Consider the following 17,535-nt stretch of genomic DNA (forward strand, 5'->3'; position numbering starts at 1 on the left):
GTTGATATCAGCTTTGTAATGTCAGCTAACATCAAGCTCAGGGGTTAGTAATGGAGAGGCGTCTATAAGACACCCCCATTACTAAACCCCTAGCCAAATGTAAGAAAGACACAGAGTAAAGTCCTTTATATAAAAAAAAACTCCCCTACCTTTTATACCCATTTATGAATATCAAAATAAAAATAAAAACATCCTCACCGGTCCACAGATAATTCCTATGTGGTGATGCTGTCCCACAATGAATTCCAGCTCTGCTACATCCAGATGGATTGTTGAGTGGAAGCATGATGCAACTGCTCAGAAAAAAACAGAACGCAAGCGTAGAGTTCAGCTACATTGTATGCCAGGTTTCTGGTGTAAATTTTGGTAAAAAAACAGTATTGGTATGCTGGTTTGTGTCATGTCGCCACTTTTTGGAAATGTGTAAGGATGATGCAAACAAAGCAAGAAAGTCATAAATGACTGCACAAAATACAACTAGTGACAAATTTTGTGATTTTTTGATACACGTTTTCTGTCACAGAAGGGACAATAAATTCCTTTTTTTTTTAAACCACTAAAAAGAAACTGGAGCACACTGTTTAAAGTCTTCAGTCTTCACCAGTCTGGGGGATCCCTGTTTATTTAGGAATCATTTTTCTAAATATAACGTATCACCAAGTGTGGCCGGAAGTTTCCCCAATTCCCACCCTAAGAACTTGACTTTCAAGTAAAAGTGGTGTCCAAATCACCCTTAATAGGGCAGCCACAGACTGGAGATGGGGACTCTTAAAATTAGTTTTCTCAACATGAGGCTCCAGGAGCACAGCGCTCTCTAATTTGCTGAAGGTCGGAGTGCTCCAGAAAATGGTCAATTCACGCCAGCAGCATGGTCGCACTGCTGGCTCCACCTGTGTGCTCTCCCCCAGACTGCTAAAAGGGCAGCTTCACCTGAGCAGGATGGGAGAAGTGCAGGGACGCAGAGGTGGTTGGATCCAGTAATCCAGGTGGTTCCGTGTTATGTTTGCTAATGACAGGTGTTATGAAGGCAATCCAGAAACACAGTGTGCTTAGCGATCAGAGCGCACACAGTGATCTGACAAATACCCAAAAATACAAGAACGAGCTCTGAGACGTGGAAACTCTGTAGACTGCACACCTGATCCTATCCTAAACACAACTAAAAGCGGCTGTGGATTGCGCCTAACAACTACCTAGGCAACTCGGCACAGCCTAAGAAACTAGCTAACCTGAAGATAGAAAAATAGGCCTGACTTGCCCCAGAGAAATTCCCCAAAGGAAAAGGCAGCCCCCCACATATAATGACTGTGAGTAAGATGAAAAGACAAAACGTAGGGATGAAATAGATTCAGCAAAGTGGGGCCCGATATTCTAGGACAGAGCGAGGACAGTAAAGCGAACTTTGCAGTCTACAAAAAACCCTAAAGCAAAACCACGCAAAGGGGGCAAAAAAAAACCACCGTGCCGAACTAACGGCACGGCGGTACACCCTTTGCGTCTCAGAGCTTCCAGCAAAACAAAAGACAAGCTGGACAGAAAAAAAGCAACAAAAAAGCAAAAAGCACTTAGCTATACAGAGCAGCAGGTCACAGGAACAATCAGGAGAAGCTCAGATCCAACACTGAAACATTGACAAGGAGCAAGGATAGCAGCATCAGGCGGAGTTAAGTAATGAAGCAGTTAACGAGCTCACCAGAACACCTGAGGGAGGAAGCTCAGAAGCTGCAGTACCACTTGTGACCACAGGAGTGAATTCAGCCACAGAATTCACAACAGTTCCGCATGCTCCCTGTCTAGGTAACCAGCCATGAGCGAAGCTTCAGTCTCACCTGCTTTTCTAGACACTTTCTAAAAGTCTTCTGAGAAGCAGAAAGTGTCTAAATCCTCTAATAAAAGTTGTGTATGTCACAATACCGCCTCAACTTCAGAGTTTTGTCATTTTATTTCTTTGGTAAATCTCCACCAGGATTTTTTGAGTTTAGGACATTTTTTTCTAACTTTCATTCATTCATTGAGCAGATCTGACGTGTCTCCAACAACCCGACCAGACGTGCCATGCAGATTCGTTTTTATTTTAGAGCTAATATTAAAGGGAACCTGTCACCAAATTAGTTATATCTAGACTATTAATATGGCCATACTGGTTATAGATTGCTGAAAAGGTCCTCCCTGTGAGTCTCATATCAGTTGTGTTGTTGCTGAGAAATACTTTTATCACTTTATGACTTCTTCCAAACTCAGGGGCAGACGCTGCCCGGAGATAACTCTGCCTAAAGATCTTATTTTACATGAAGGAGGCATCCCCAATGTGAGATACCATATATACTCGTGTATAAGCCGAGTTTTTCAGTACTTGTTTTGTGCTAAAAACGCCCCCCTCAGCTTATACACGAGTCATTGTCTCAGAAAGACGCGGGGAGGAGGAGTGGCAGAGCAGCGGGTCATAGGAGGCAGGGGCCGGCGGCTGTGGCTAAAGCCTGTGCCCGCTGCTAAAGAGAAATGAATATTCACTGCGCTGGTAGTGAATATGCATTTCTCTTATAATGTGCACAGTTACAGCCGCAGCCACTGGCTTCCAGCATACATCCTACTTACCTTCCCAGCGTGCCCTCTCTGCATCCCATTCCGGCACCAGCAGCTCTTCTGGCCGAGCGGTCACGTCCCCCCACTCAATAAGGTAATGAATATTCACCTCTCTCCACTCCCATAGACAAGGAGTGAATATTCATTACCTTAATGAGCGGGGGGGGACACAGGATATCTCTGCCAGGAGAGCTGGTGGCACAGGAACAAGATGCAGCGTGGGCGCGCAGGGAAGGTAAGTAGGATGGTTTTTTTTTTACAGGAACCATGCATACAAGGACAGGGATGGGGTGCCATGCATACAAGGATAGGGGATAAGGAGCCATGCATACAAGGACAGGGATGGGGAGCCATGCATACAAGGATAGGGGATCAGGAGCCATGCATACAAGGACAGGGATGGGGAGCCATGCATACAAGGATAGGGGATAAGGAGCCATGCAGACAAGGACATGGATGGGGAGCCATGCATACAAGGTTAGGGGATAAGGAGCCATGCAGACAAGGATGGGGATGAGGAGCCATTCATGCAGGGATGGGGAGCCATGCATACAAGGATAGGGGATAAGGAGCCATGCATACAAGGACAGGGGTGGGGAGCCATGCATACAAGGATAGGGGATAAGGAGCCATGCAGACAAGGATGGGGATAATGAGCCATTTATACAAGGATACAGGGACGGGGAGCCATGCATACAAGGATAGGGGATAAGGAGCCATGCATACAAGGATAGGGGATGGGGAGCCATGCATACAAGGATAGGGGATAAGGAGCCATGCAGACAAGGATGGGGATAAGGAGCCATTCATACAGGGCCGGGGAGCCATGCATACAAGGACGGGGCGGGAAGCCATGCATAGGAAAGGGACGGGGAGCCATGCATACCAGGATAGGGATGAGGGGACAATGCATTCCCAGCTTATACTCGAGTCAATACGTTTTCCCTGTTTTTCGTGATAAAATTAGGTGTCTCGGCTTATACTTTGGTCGACTTATACACGAGTATATACAGTAAATAACCAACATAGAACAGGAGAAATTAAATTTAAATTTGCAAACACATTTTTGCTTTTCTCTAAGCTCTGCTGTATTGTAACACTGTCTGCCTGTGAGCTGGAGGCTGAGAGGAACCTGCAGATGTGTCAGTACACATCCACTGGTAACAGTGGTAACCATTACACAACACACTGGTAACTTCCCCTAAGGGCAGAGACAGACTGCCGTATTTCTCATGTGAGAATCGCATCGTAAAACTCGTACTGGCTGTCGGCTCTCCTGACCTGTGCTTAACAGCTACATAGAAATACATCATACTGTCTTGCTCACAGGGCTGTGGAGTCGGAGTCGTGGAGTCGGTAGAAATGTACCGTCTCCGACTCCAGCTTAAAAAAAATGTATTAGTATTTCATAATTGAACTTTCATATGAATTTTATAAATGTTACTCAAATATATATGTTCTATCAAACTATGAACAACAGTGATAAGCAGTTCTGCTGGAGATAGAGACATTTCTTACTTCTTGTGTGTCACTGTTCTCCACTGCCCTTATATAATCTTATACTTGGTTAACCTCATGCTGCCCCAACCCCCCTACTTACAATGTATGAAACTGAAAGTGAAAAGGTGTTGCAAATTCTTAGTAGTAAAGCTCCCCCTCTAGACTAGATGTTTGGTGTGCGTCTTCCAAGCATCTCACAGCTGCTACTCAGAAGAGGAAGACTGTAAGAAATATTACCTCAACTGTGAGTACATGAGGAATAACAGTATTACTGACCACTATATCAGTTTTACGACCTGGCAATAATTTTGTACAATTGTTTTTAGGAAAAACAATTGTCATTTGGATTGTGAATGCAGAATTAAAAATCTGAGAATGTCAAAGAAGCGCTACATTAAATCAGCTGTATTTGAACATTTCACCATCACTCAATATAGAAAACATTATGTCTGTCAGTGTATGACAAATGATCCAGGCGAAAACGAATGCTGTGAAGCCAAGATCAGTGCATATTCAGGCAAAGATAAAAATGCTCCTACCAGAGCTTCTAATCTAAAGAGACATTTACAGCGCTTTCATTTAGAAGTACTGAAAGCAGTGGGTGAGAAAGACTGCATCCAAACCAATGAACCAGTGCCCAGCTCTTCCAGCCAAACAAAGGAGCAGAGAACTTTGCCAGCCATCAGTTGCAAGATATTTTGTCAGTGACAAAGTTACTTTGACAATGACAGTAGATACATTTAAAAAAAAGATCATAAGAGCTTGTTGTAAAGGATAGTGTGCCTATTTCATTATTTTCACGACCAGCTTTTATGTGTCTGAATGGGGAAATGGCCCGCAAGCTTGGTGTTTCTCTGGAGAGAGAGTATTAGAAAATTAGTAATCGAACAAGCTTTTAAACAAAAGGAAGAACTTAAAAAAACTCTCAAGGGATGCTTTCTGTTTCTTAAAATGGATGCCTGCACACGTCACAGAGTGAACTATTTTGCCATCAATGTCCGATTTGTTTGCGACAAAAATGAAATAGTTACCAAGACATTGGCAGTAAAAGACACCAAAGCTCATCACACCAGTGAGTTTCTCCAGGTCTTGGTGGAAAAGGTTCTGCAAGACTATGAACTTAACCCTTTCATGACCCAGCCTATTTTGACCTTAATGACATGGCCATTTTTTGCAATTCTGACCAGTGTCCCTTTATGAGGTAATAACTCAGGAACGCTTCAACGAATCCTAGCGATTCTGAGTCTGTTTTTTCGTGACATATTGGGCTTCATGTTAGTGGTAAATTTAGGTCGATAACTTTTGCGTTTATTTGTGAAAAAAATGGAAATTTGGCTAAAATTTTGAAAATTTAGCAATTTTCTAATTTTTAATTTTTATTCTGTTAAACGAGAGTTATGTGACACAAAATAGTTAATAAATAACATTACCCACATATCTATTTTACATCAGCACAATTTTGGAAACAAATTTTTTTTTTTTGCTAGGAAGTTATAAGGGTTAAAATTTGACCAGCGATTTCTCATTTTTACAGCAAAATTTACAAAACCATTCTTTTTAGGGACCACCTCACATTTGAAGTCAGTTTGAGGGGTCTATATGGCTGAAAATACCCCACAGTGACACCATTCTAAAAACTGCACCCCTCAAGGTTCTCAAAACCAGATTCAAGTACTTTATTAACCCTTCAGGTGCTTCACAGCAGCAGAAGCAACATGGAAGGAAAAAATGAACATTTAACTTTTTAGTCACAAAAATGATCTTTTAGCAACATTTTTTTTATTTTCCCAAGGGTAAAAAGAGAAACTGGACCCCAAAAGTTATTGTTCAATTTGTCCTGCGTACACCGATACCCCATATTTGGGGGGGACCACTGTTTGGGCGCACGACAGGGCTCGGAAGGGAAGGAGCGCCAGTTGACTTTTTCAATGAAAAATTGGCTCCAATCTTTAGCGGACACCATGTCGCGTTTGGAGAGCCCCTGTGTGCCTAAACATTGGAGCTTCCCCACATGTGACCCCATTTTGGAAACTAGACGCCCCAAGAAGCTTATCTAGATGCATAGTGAGCACTTTGAACCCCCAGATGCTTCACAAATTGATCCGTAAAAATGAAAAAGTACTTTTTCACAAAAAATTTCTTTTAGCCTCAATTTGTTTATTTCCACATGGGCAACAGGATAAAATGGATCCTAAAATGTATTGGGCAATTTCTCCTGAGTACACTGATACCTCATATGTGGGGGTAAACCACTGTTTGGGCACACGGCAGGGCTCGGAAGGGAAGGAGCGCCATTTGACTTTTGAATGAAAAATTAGCTCCAATCGTTAGCTGACACCATGTCGCATTTGGAGAGCCCCTGTGTGCCTAAACATTGGAGCTCCCCCACATGTGACCCCATTTTGGAAACTTGACCTCCCATTAAACTAATCTATATGTGTGGTGACCACTTTAAACCCCCAGGTGCTTCACAGAAGTTTATAACGCAGAGCCATGAAAATAAAAAATAATTTTTCTTTCCGCAAAAATTATTTTTTAGCCCGCAATTTTTTATTTTCACAAGAGTGACAGGAGAAATTAGACCCCAAACGTTGTTGTCCAGTTTGTCCTGAGTACGCCGATACCCCATATGTGGGGGTGGGGAACCACTGTTTGGGCACACGTCGGGGCTCAGAAGCGAAGTAGTGACGTTTTGAAATGCAGACTTTGATGGAATGGTCTGCGGGCGTCACGCTGCATTTGCAGAGCCCCTGATGTGCCTAAACAGAAGAAACCCCCCACAAGTGACCCTATTTTGGAAACTAGACCCCAAAGGAACTTATCTAGATATGTGGTGAGCACTTTGAACCCCTAAGTGCTTCACAGAAGTTTACAACGCAGAGCCTTGAAAATAAAAAATCATTTTTCTTTCCTCAAAAATGATGTTTTAGCAAGCAGTTTTTTATTTTCACAAGGGTAGCAGGAGAAATTGGACACCAAGAGTTGTTGCCCAGTTTGTCCCGAGTATGCTGGTACCCCATATGTGGGGATAAACCACTGTTTGGGCGCACGTCGGGGCTTGGAAGGGAGGGAGCACCATTTGACTTTTTGAACGCAAGATTGGCTGGAATCAATGGTGGCGCCATGTTGCGTTTGGAGACCCCTGATGTGCCTAAACAGTGGAAACCCCTCAATTCTAACTCCAACACTAACCCCAACACACCCCTAACCCTAATCCCAACTCTAGCCATAACCCTAATCACGACCCTAACCCCAACACACCCCTAACCCTAATCCCAGCCCTAATCCTAACCCCAACACACCCCTAACCCTAACCACAAGCCTAATCTTAACCCTATTTCCAACCCTGGCCCTAATTCCAACCCTAAGGCTATGTGTCAACGTTGCGGATTCGTGTGAGATTTTTCCGCACCATTTTTTAAAAATCCGCGTTTTACCTGCGGATTTACCGTGGATTTCCAGTGTTTTTTGTGCGGATTTCACCTGCGGATTCCTATTGAGGAACAGGTGTAAAACGCTGCGGAATCCGCACAAAGAATTAAAGGGAACCTGTCACCCCGAAAATCGCGGGTGAGGTAAGCCCACCGGCATCAGGGGCTTATCTGCAGCATTCTGTAATGCTGTAGATAAGCCCCCGATGTTACCTGAAAAAGGAGAAAAAGACGTTATATTATACTCACCCAGGGGCGGTCCCGCTGCTGGTCAGGTCGGATGGGTGTCTCCGGTCCACTGCGGCGCCTCCCATCTTCATTACAAGACGTCCTCTTCTGATCTTCAGCCACAGCTTCGGCGCAGGCGTACTTTGCTCTGCCTTGTTGAGGGCAGACAAAGTACTGCAGTGCGCAGGCGCCGGGCCTCTGACCTTTCCGGCGCCTGCGCACTGCAGTACTATCCTCTGCCCTCAAGAGGGCAGAGCAAAGTACGCCTGCGCCGGAGCCGTGGCTGAAGATCAGAAGAGGACGTCTTGTAATGAAGATGGGAGGCGCCGCAGCGGACAGGAGACGCCCATCCGACCTCACCAGCAGCGGGACCGCCCCTGGGTGAGTATAATATAACGTCTTTTTCTCCTTTTTCAGGTAACATCGGGGGCTTATCTACAGCATTACAGAATGCATTACAGAATGCTGCAGATAAGCCCCTGATGCCGGTGGGCTTACGTCACCCGCGATTTTCGGGGTGAGAGGTTCCCTTTAACATACTGCGGAAAATACAATGCAGCGTTTCCGCGTGGTATTTTCCGCACCATGGGCACAGCGGATTTGATTTTCCATAGGTTTACATGGACCTGTAAACTTGATGGAAAACTGCTACGAATCCGCAGCGGCCAATCCGCTACGGATCCGCAGCCAAATCCGCACCGTGTGCACATAGCCTAATTCTACGGGTCCGCAGCAGTTTCCCATGAGTTTACAGTTCAATGTAAACCTATGGGAAACAAAAAACGCTGCACACATGCTGCGGAAAAAACTGTGCGGAAACGCAGCGGTTTACATTCTGCAGCATGTCACTTCTTTTTGCGGATTCCGCAGCGGTTTTACAACTGCTCCAATAGAAAATCGCAGTTGTAAAACCGCAGTGAAATCCGCAGAAAAACCGCGGTAAATCCGCGATAAATCCGCAGCGGTTTTGCACTGCGGATTTATCAAATCCGCTGTGGAAAAATCCGCAGAGGACCAGAATACGTGTGCACATACCGAAACCCTAACCCTAGTTCTAACCCTAGCCCTAATCCTAGTGGAAAAAAATATATATATATTTTCTTTATTTTATTATTGTCCCTACCTATGGGGGTGATAAAGGGGGGGGGTCATTTATTATTTTTTTTTATTTTGATCACTGTGATCAAAATGTACCTGGAACGAATCTGACGGCTGGTAGATTCAGCGGGCGCACTGCGCATGCGCCCGCCATTTTGAAAGATGGCGGCGCCCATGGAGAAGACGGACGGACACCGGGAGGCTCGGTAAGTATGAGGGGGTGGATCGGAGCACGGGGGTGGATCGGAGCACGGGGGTGGATCGGAGCACGGGGGTGGATCGGAGCACGGGGGTGGATCGGAGCACGGGGGTTTTGATCGGAGCACAGGGGGTTTTGATCGGAGCACAGGGGGTTGGATCGGAGAACAGGGGTGGGATCGGAGCACGGGGGGGAGCGGACAGGAGGATGGAGGGGAGCGGACCACAAAACGGAGGACTGGGGAGGAGATCGGTGGCGGTGGGGGCAGATCAGTGTTTCCAGCCATGGCCGATGATATTGCAGCATCGGCCATGGCTGGATTGTAATATTTCACCACTTTTCATAGGTGAAATATTACAAATTGCTCTGATTGGCTGTTGAAAGTGCATTAGCCAATCAGAGCGATCGTAGCCATGGGAAGGGGGGGGTGAAGCCACCCCCCCCTGGGCTGAAGTACCACTCCCCCTGTCCCTGCAAATCGGGTGAAATTGGAGTTAACCCTTTCACCCGATCTGCAGGGACGCGATCCCTCCATGACGCCACATAGGCGTCACAGGTCGGATTGGCACCGACTTTCATGATGCCTACGTGGCGTCAAAGGTCGGGAAGGGGTTAAAAAAGAGCAAGTTCTTTCTGTCGTAACTGAGAATGCTTCAAATATGATAAGTACTATTAAGCTAATGAATGAGAGTAATGATGGTGACCAGCAGCTAGAAGAACATTCTGGGTCCACAGACACAGAAATACTTGAAATAGAGGAACACAGTACTGTAACTGAGGAGCAAACTGAAGTTGCTTCAGATGAGCAGCAACATGATAGTTTAGATGATCTTGTTGAAACTGTGTCAATACGTTCTTTCATTCATCACATGCGCTATGTTGTGCATACGCTACAGCTGGCTATAAGAGACAGTCTGCAAGAAGGACATGCTGCTGCACTGATTGGCAAGGTGAGAAAATTGGCTACTGTTGCCAGAACCCCTAAAGTTGACTCAATTTTGAAGAGACGTGCTGGAAAAGGGGCAATTATTGATCAAGCCACACGATGGGGCAGTACTTACTTAGGCTACGTTCAGACTAGCGTTGCGCGCCGCTGCGTCGGCGACGCAACGCACGACGCACACAAAACCGCGGCAAAACGCACGCAAAAACGCTGCGTTTTGCGACGCGTGCGTCGTTTTTTGCCGAAAATCGGACGCAAGAAAAATGCAATTTGCTGCGTTTTCTTGGTCCGACGCTAGCGGCAAAAAAGACGCAAGTGTTGCAACACGCAACACACAAAAACGCATGCGTCCCCCATGTTAAACATAGGGGCGCATGACGCGTGCGTCGCCGCTGCGTCGCCCGACGCTAAGGCGACGCACACTAGCAGAACGCTAGTGTGAACGTAGCCTTAATGATTCAGCGCTTGGTTGAACTGAAAACCTTTCTTGTAGACATGGCTGACACTCAACTGACGCTAAATGAAAGTCAGTGGAATCAGGTGACTGAGCTGAAAAAATTGCTAGAGCACCCATTTACAGTGACTAAAAAATTACAAGCAGAGGACTTAACTCCAGGTATTTTCTTAAAGGAGTGGAAGAACCTGATGTTTCGCCTGTCCCAAAGAGGAGGGTTAATTGCAAGTGGCATTGCTACATCAATGAAACGGAGAGAGGAGCTACTATTACAAAATAACATTCTTTTGGCAGCTGTTTATGTAGACCCAATGCATCGGATTCTTCTAGATGATCAACAGCTAACTAAAGGAAAAGAAGCTCTGTTTGAAATAGCAGTAAGGATGAAAGGGTTGCAGAACAGTCAGGAGGAACAAGAAGAATTTGGTCGTCCTGCCACATCTTCACCCTCATCAACTGATGAAGAATTTAATTTTGAAAAATATTTGGATCACAAGGACCGTGCAAAGCGTTCCCGCATAGAAGAGTCATCCCCATCAAAGAAAACAGCCAGAATATTTCAGCAGAATTTTTCATGTGCACTAAAAGAAATTGAGAAATTTGACCGTTCATCAAAAATAACAATGCAACAAGCGATTCCTCTGTATCCTGACATTGTCAGAGATGTTGCACGAGTGGTTACTGCTTTGCCACCAACCCAAGTTAGTGGAGAGAGGTTGTTCTCTGCTCTCAAAATAATTACCGTATATACTCGAGTATAAGCCGACCCGAGTATAAGCCGACCCCCCTAATTTTGCCACAAAAAACTGGGAAAACTTATTGACTCGAGTATAAGCCTAGGGTGGAAATGTAGCATTTACCGGTGAATTTCAAAAATAAAAATAGATCATTATTTCCCCATAGCTGTGCCATATAGTGCTCTGCACCGTTCATATTGCCCCATAGATGCTGCACAGATGCCCCATATAGTGCTGTGTGCCGTTCATACTGCCCCATAGATGCTGCACAGATGCCCCATATAGTGCTGTGTGCCGTTCATACTGCCCCCATAGATGCTGCACAGATGCCCCATATAGTGCTGTGTGCCGTTCATACTGCCCCCATATAGTGCTGTGTGCCGTTCATACTGCCCCCATAGATGCTGCACAGATGCCTCATATAGTGCTGTGTGCCGTTCATACTGCCCCCATATAGTGCTGTGTGCCGTTCATACTGCCCCCATATAGTGCTGTGTGCCGTTCATACTGCCCCCATAGATGCTGCACAGATGCCTCATATAGTGCTGTGTGCCGTTCATACTGCCCCCATATAGTGCTGTGTGCCGTTCATACTGCCCCCATATAGTGCTGTGTGCCGTTCATACTGCCCCCATATAGTGCTGTGTGCCGTTCATACTGCCCCCATATAGTGCTGTGTGCCGTTCATACTGCCCCCATATAGTGCTGTGTGCCGTTCATATTGCCCCATAGATGCTGCACAGATGCCCCATATAGTGCTGTGTGCCGTTCATACTGCCCCATAGATGCTGCACAGATGCCCCATATAGTGCTGTGTGCCGTTCATACTGCCCCCATATAGTGCTGTGTGCCGTTCATACTGCCCCCATAGATGCTGCACAGATGCCTCATATAGTGCTGTGTGCCGTTCATACTGCCCCCATATAGTGCTGTGTGCCGTTCATACTGCCCCCATATAGTGCTGTGTGCCATTCATACTGCCCCCATAGATGCTGCACAGATGCCTCATATAGTGCTGTGTGCCGTTCATACTGCCCCCATATAGTGCTGTGTGCCGTTCATACTGCCCCCATATAGTGCTGTGTGCCGTTCATACTGCCCCCATATAGTGCTGTGTGCCGTTCATACTGCCCCCATATAGTGCTGTGTGCCGTTCATACTGCCCCCATATAGTGCTGTGTGCCGTTCATACTGCCCCCATATAGTGCTGTGTGCCGTTCATACTGCCCCCATATAGTGCTGTGTGCCGTTCATACTGCCCCCATATAGTGCTGTGTGCCGTTCATACTGCCCCCATATAGTGCTGTGTGCCGTTCATACTGCCCCCATAGATGCTGCACATAAATCTGTGCCGCTGCTGCTGCAATAAAAAAAAAAAAACACATACTCACCTCCCTTGATTGCAGCTCCCAGCGTCCGGTCCCGGCGCCTCCATCTTCCCGGCGTCTCTGCTCTGACTGATCAGGCAGAGGGCGCCGCGCACACTATATGCGTCATCGCGCCCTCTGACCTGAACAGTCAGAGCGCAGACGCCGGGAAGATGGAGGCGCCGGGAAGATGGAGCGATGCCCGGCGGCTGGAACGCGGACAGGTGAATATAACATACTTACCTAGTCCCAGCGATCCTCGCGCTGTCCCTGCCTTCCTCCCCGTCTTCTGTGCTGCAGCATCTTCCTGTCAGCAGTCACCGGCACGGCTGATTAGAGAAATGAATAGGCGGCTCCACCCCTATGGGAGGTGGAGCCGCTTATTCATATCTCTAATGAGCGGTCCCACGTGACCGCTGAAGAGGGGAAGACGCTGCAGCACAGAAGACGGGGAGGAAGGCAGGGACAGCGCGAGGATCGCTGGGACTAGGTAAGTATACCTCAGCGCCCTCTCCCCCTCACCCGCCGACCCCACCACTACCGTGACTCGAGTATAAGCCGAGGGGGGCACTTTCAGCCCAAAAATTTGGGCTGAAAATCTCGGCTTATACTCGAGTATATACGGTAGATCAGATTTGAGGGCATCCATAAAGGAGGATCTGACAGAGGCAATACTTTTTCTGAGGACAAATTTATAGATTTCTTCTTATTAACTGCATAACAGTGTTTATTGCATATTTACTTACAAGAGTTTAGAAACGTTTATAAAAGTTATTTGCTATATTCTAATTGTATTCTAATAAATATAGTTTTTGCTCTAAGTGGTCTGATTACTTATATGATGGTGAGAAACTGAATTAGCACGATGTTAATATTTGACAACAGTAAATTTATTGTTACGAATTGGCCATTTATGAAGGAGTCGGAACCTGATAAAATCCAGGAGTCGGAGTCGCAGCTGTGGCTTACCGACTCCACAGCCCTGCTTGCTCAGGTAAGGAGAGGTGCCAGCCAGTCTGCGCAGTGCGATGTGATTATCACACGAGTTATATGGCAGGCTGTCTCTCCCTAATAAATAAGCTCTGGATGCAGAGTTATCTCCACGTATCATCGGCCCCGGAGCCTGGAAGAGGTCACTTATATAAAGTCATAAAAGATTATATGAGACACACAGGTAGGGCTGTTTTCAGCATTCTACAGCCTGTATGGCCATATTAATAGTTTATATAGGTCAAATGTGGTGACAGATTCCCTTTAAAGTATATTTTGGGTGGATTTTGGGCACAGAAACAAAGCTAAAATCAAGTTTAAAAAAAAAAATCTTTACCATAATGTAAAAAACATAATTACAAAACACATTAAGTTTACGCCCCCAAAAAGGTGAAAAAAAAATGGCAAGAAAAAAAAACAAAAAAAACTTATGTTTACATAGAATTTTAGGCCAAAACAAAGATGGAAACAAAGCAACAAAACACAGGTCAGAGTGAGCAAGTAACAAAGCAGCCACTAGCCCTGACCACTGCCCTATCCCTGACTTCTGCACTCACCATCCCTGACCGCTGCACTCATTATCCCTGATCGATGCACTCTCTATCCCTGATTGCTGCACTCTCCATCCCTCACCCCTGCACTATCCCTGACCGCTGCACTCTCTAGCCCTCACCCTGCACTATCCCTGACGGCTGCACTCTATCCCTCACCCTGCACTATCCCTGACGGCTGCATTCTCCATCCCTCACCCCTGCACTATCCCTGACCGCTGCACTCTTTATCCCTCACCCTGCACTACCCCTGACCGCTGCACTCTCTATCCCTCACCACTGCACTATCCCTGACCGCTGCACTCTCTATCCCTCACCACTGCACTATCCCTGACCGCTGCACTCTCCATCCCTCACCCTTACACTATCCCTGACGGCTGCACTCTCCATCCCTCACCCCTACACTATCCCTGACGGCTGCACTCTCCATCCCTCACCCCTGCACTATCCCTGACGGCTACACTCTTCATCCGACGGCTGCACTCTCCATCCGACGGCTGCACTCTCCATCCCTCACCCCTGCACTATCCCTGACGGCTGCACTATCCCTGACCGCTGCACTCTCTATCCCTGACCGCTGCTCTCTCCATCCCTCACCCTGCACTATCCCTGACCACTACACTCACTATCCCTGACCGCTGCACTCTCTATCCCTGACCGCTGCACTCTCTATCCCAGTGACCGCTGCACTCTCCATCCCTCACCCCTGCACTATCCCTGACGGCTACACTCTTCATTCCCGACTGCTGCACTCTCCATCCCTGACCCCTGCACGATCCCTGACGGCTGCACTCTCCATCCCTGACGGCTGCACTATCCCTGACCGCTGCACTCTCTATCCCTCACCCCTGCACTATCCCTGATGGCTGCACTCTCCATCCCTCACCCCTGCACTATCCCTGACCGCTGCACTCTCTATCCCTGACCGCTGCTCTCTCCATCCCTCACCCTGCACTATCCCTGACCGCTACACTCACTATCCCTGACCGCTGCACTCTCTATCCCTGACCCCTGCACTATCCCTCACCCCTGCACTCTATATCCCTGACCGCTGCACTCTCTATCCCTGACCCCTGCACTCTCTATCCCTCACCCCTGCACTCTCTATATCCCTGACCGCTGCACTCTCTATCCCTCACCCCTGCACTATCCCTGACCGCTGCTCTCTCCATCCCTCACCCTGCACTGTCCCTGACCACTGCACTCTCTATGCCTCACCCCTGCACTATCTATCCCCTGCTCTCTCCATCCCTCACCCTGCACTATCCCTGACCGCTGCACTCTCTATCCCTCACCCCTGCACTATCCCTGACCGCTGCACTCTCTATCCCTGACCCCTGCACTATCCCTCACCCCTGCACTCTATATCCCTGACCGCTGCACTCTCTATCCCTGACCCCTGCACTCTCTATCCCTCACCCCTGCACTCTCTATATCCCTGACCGCTGCACTCTCTATCCCTCACCCCTGCACTATCCCTGACCGCTGCTCTCTCCATCCCTCACCCTGCACTGTCCCTGACCACTGCACTCTCTATGCCTCACCCCTGCACTATCTATCCCCTGCTCTCTCCATCCCTCACCCTGCACTATCCCTGACCGCTGCACTCTCTATCCCTCACCCCTGCACTATCCCTGACCGCTGCACTCTCTATCCCTCACCACTGCACTATCCATCCCTGACCCCTGCACTATCCCAGTGACCACTGCACTCTCTATCCCTCACCCCTGCACTATTCCAGTGACCGCTGCACTCTCTATCCCTCACCCCTGCACTATCCCAGTGACCGCTGCACTCTCTATCCCTCACCCCTGCACTATCCCAGTGACCGCTGCACTCTCTATCCCTCACCCCTGCACTATCCCTGACCGCTGCACTCTCCATCCCTGACCGCTGCACTCTCTATCCCTCACCACTGCACTATCCATCCCTGACCCCTGCACTATCCCAGTGACCGCTGCACTCAATTCAAATTCAAATGAGCTTTATTGGCAGGACTAAGTACATGTTAGCATTGCCAAAGCATATGGTAAAAATACGGGGGTGGGGGAGGGGGGGCATATAGAGGTCCAGGGAATATCAAATTCCTTTTAGAGGATAGGGGATGTTTCCAGGGTGGGGTATAGGAGTCCATGACATATCGGGCTCTTTAGTCGGGGGATAGGGATATGTCCAGTGTTGGGGTACGGGAGTCCATGACATATCAGGCTCCTCTTAGTCTGTGGCAGGCACTGACATATTCCGCTGCTACGGCCACTGCACTTTCCTCTTCCCCCAGTATTATCGGCAGTTTCTCTTCCTCCTCCTTGGAGGTGAAATCTGGGAGGAGATCAGACAGCCTCTTGAAGTGAGTGTCCCTCACTGCGGAGTATTTGGGGCACCTCAGCAGGAAGTGGGCCTCATCCTCCACGGCCTCCTGGGGGCACTGCTGGCAGAGTCTGTTCTCTCGAGGCTTGTAGTTCTGTCGGTGCCGCCCGGATTCGATGAGTAGGCTGTGGGCGCTCAGTCTGTACCGGCTCAGGATCTGTCGATCTTTGGGGTTTTCTAGTTTCTCTAGATATGGGGCCAGTTTGTACTCCCTCTGTAGATTCCGGTATATTGTCAGTTTCTGGGATTTGTTTATGTCGTTCCTCCAGATGCTGAGATATTCCTCTTTGACTTTGTGTACCATTTTCTGGATTTCACCTTTTGTCAGGCCATGGAGGTTGATGGCTTGGTCAGACTGGCTTTGGGTACTTTTCCTTGGGAGGCTTCCTGGTGTAGGAAGGCTTTGTGATGGTAGGAGCTGGCACTCTCTATCCCTCACCCCTGCACTATCCCAGTGACCGCTGCACTCTCTATCCCTCACCCCTGCACTATCCCAGTGACCGCTGCACTCTCTATCCCTCACCCCTGCACTATCCCAGTGACCGCTGCACTCTCTATCCCTCACCCCTGCACTATCCCAGTGACCGCTGCACTCTCTATCCCTGACCACTGTACTATCCCTCACCGCTGCACTCACTATATCCCTGACCGCTGCACTCTCTATCCCTTACCCTGCACTATCCCAGTGACCGCTGCACTCTCTATCCCTTACCCTGCACTATCCCAGTGACCGCTGCACTCTCTATCCCTCACCCTGCACTATCCCAGTGACCGCTGCACTCTCTGCTGCTCTGGAGTTTCACTAGCGCAGACCTCGGAGATATACCGCCGTGGGGGCGCAGGAAACACTGAGCTTAGTACACTTATTAAACACTGCGGACGGACAGACGTCCATTGGCGTCTCTTCTGAATCATGACTTACAATGTTCTGTTGTGGTTGAAAAATAAAGTTTCGACTCGCCAAAATAAAAAAAAAACAAGCGGGTCACCGCATTTCGCTCTGATTGGGTACTCTACGGATACGAGACACGAAATCAATGATTGGACGCCAAGTACAAGCGTTTTGATTTGCCCGCATATTCAAGCG

General features: G+C 47.9%; 1 protein-coding gene across 2 annotated transcripts in view; it reads right to left on the reverse strand.

Moving 5' to 3' along the window:
* The window catches only part of HENMT1 (HEN methyltransferase 1), a 72,548-nt gene extending 55,081 nt beyond the window's left edge, over window positions 1–17,467 (reverse strand). The window contains exons 1-2 of one of the 2 annotated variants that reach the window (XM_069736064.1): window positions 17,371–17,467; window positions 199–293 (exon numbers count right to left, since the gene is read on the reverse strand). The gene's annotated coding sequence lies outside the window, so the exon portion shown is untranslated. The remainder of the gene's footprint in view (window positions 1–198; window positions 294–17,370) is intronic. The other variant, XM_069736065.1, reaches the window with a different exon arrangement.
* Between the last annotated feature and the right edge of the window lie 68 nt (window positions 17,468–17,535).

Source organism: Ranitomeya imitator, chromosome 8 (genome assembly GCF_032444005.1).
Source record: "Ranitomeya imitator isolate aRanImi1 chromosome 8, aRanImi1.pri, whole genome shotgun sequence".
NCBI lineage: Eukaryota > Metazoa > Chordata > Amphibia > Anura > Dendrobatidae > Ranitomeya > Ranitomeya imitator.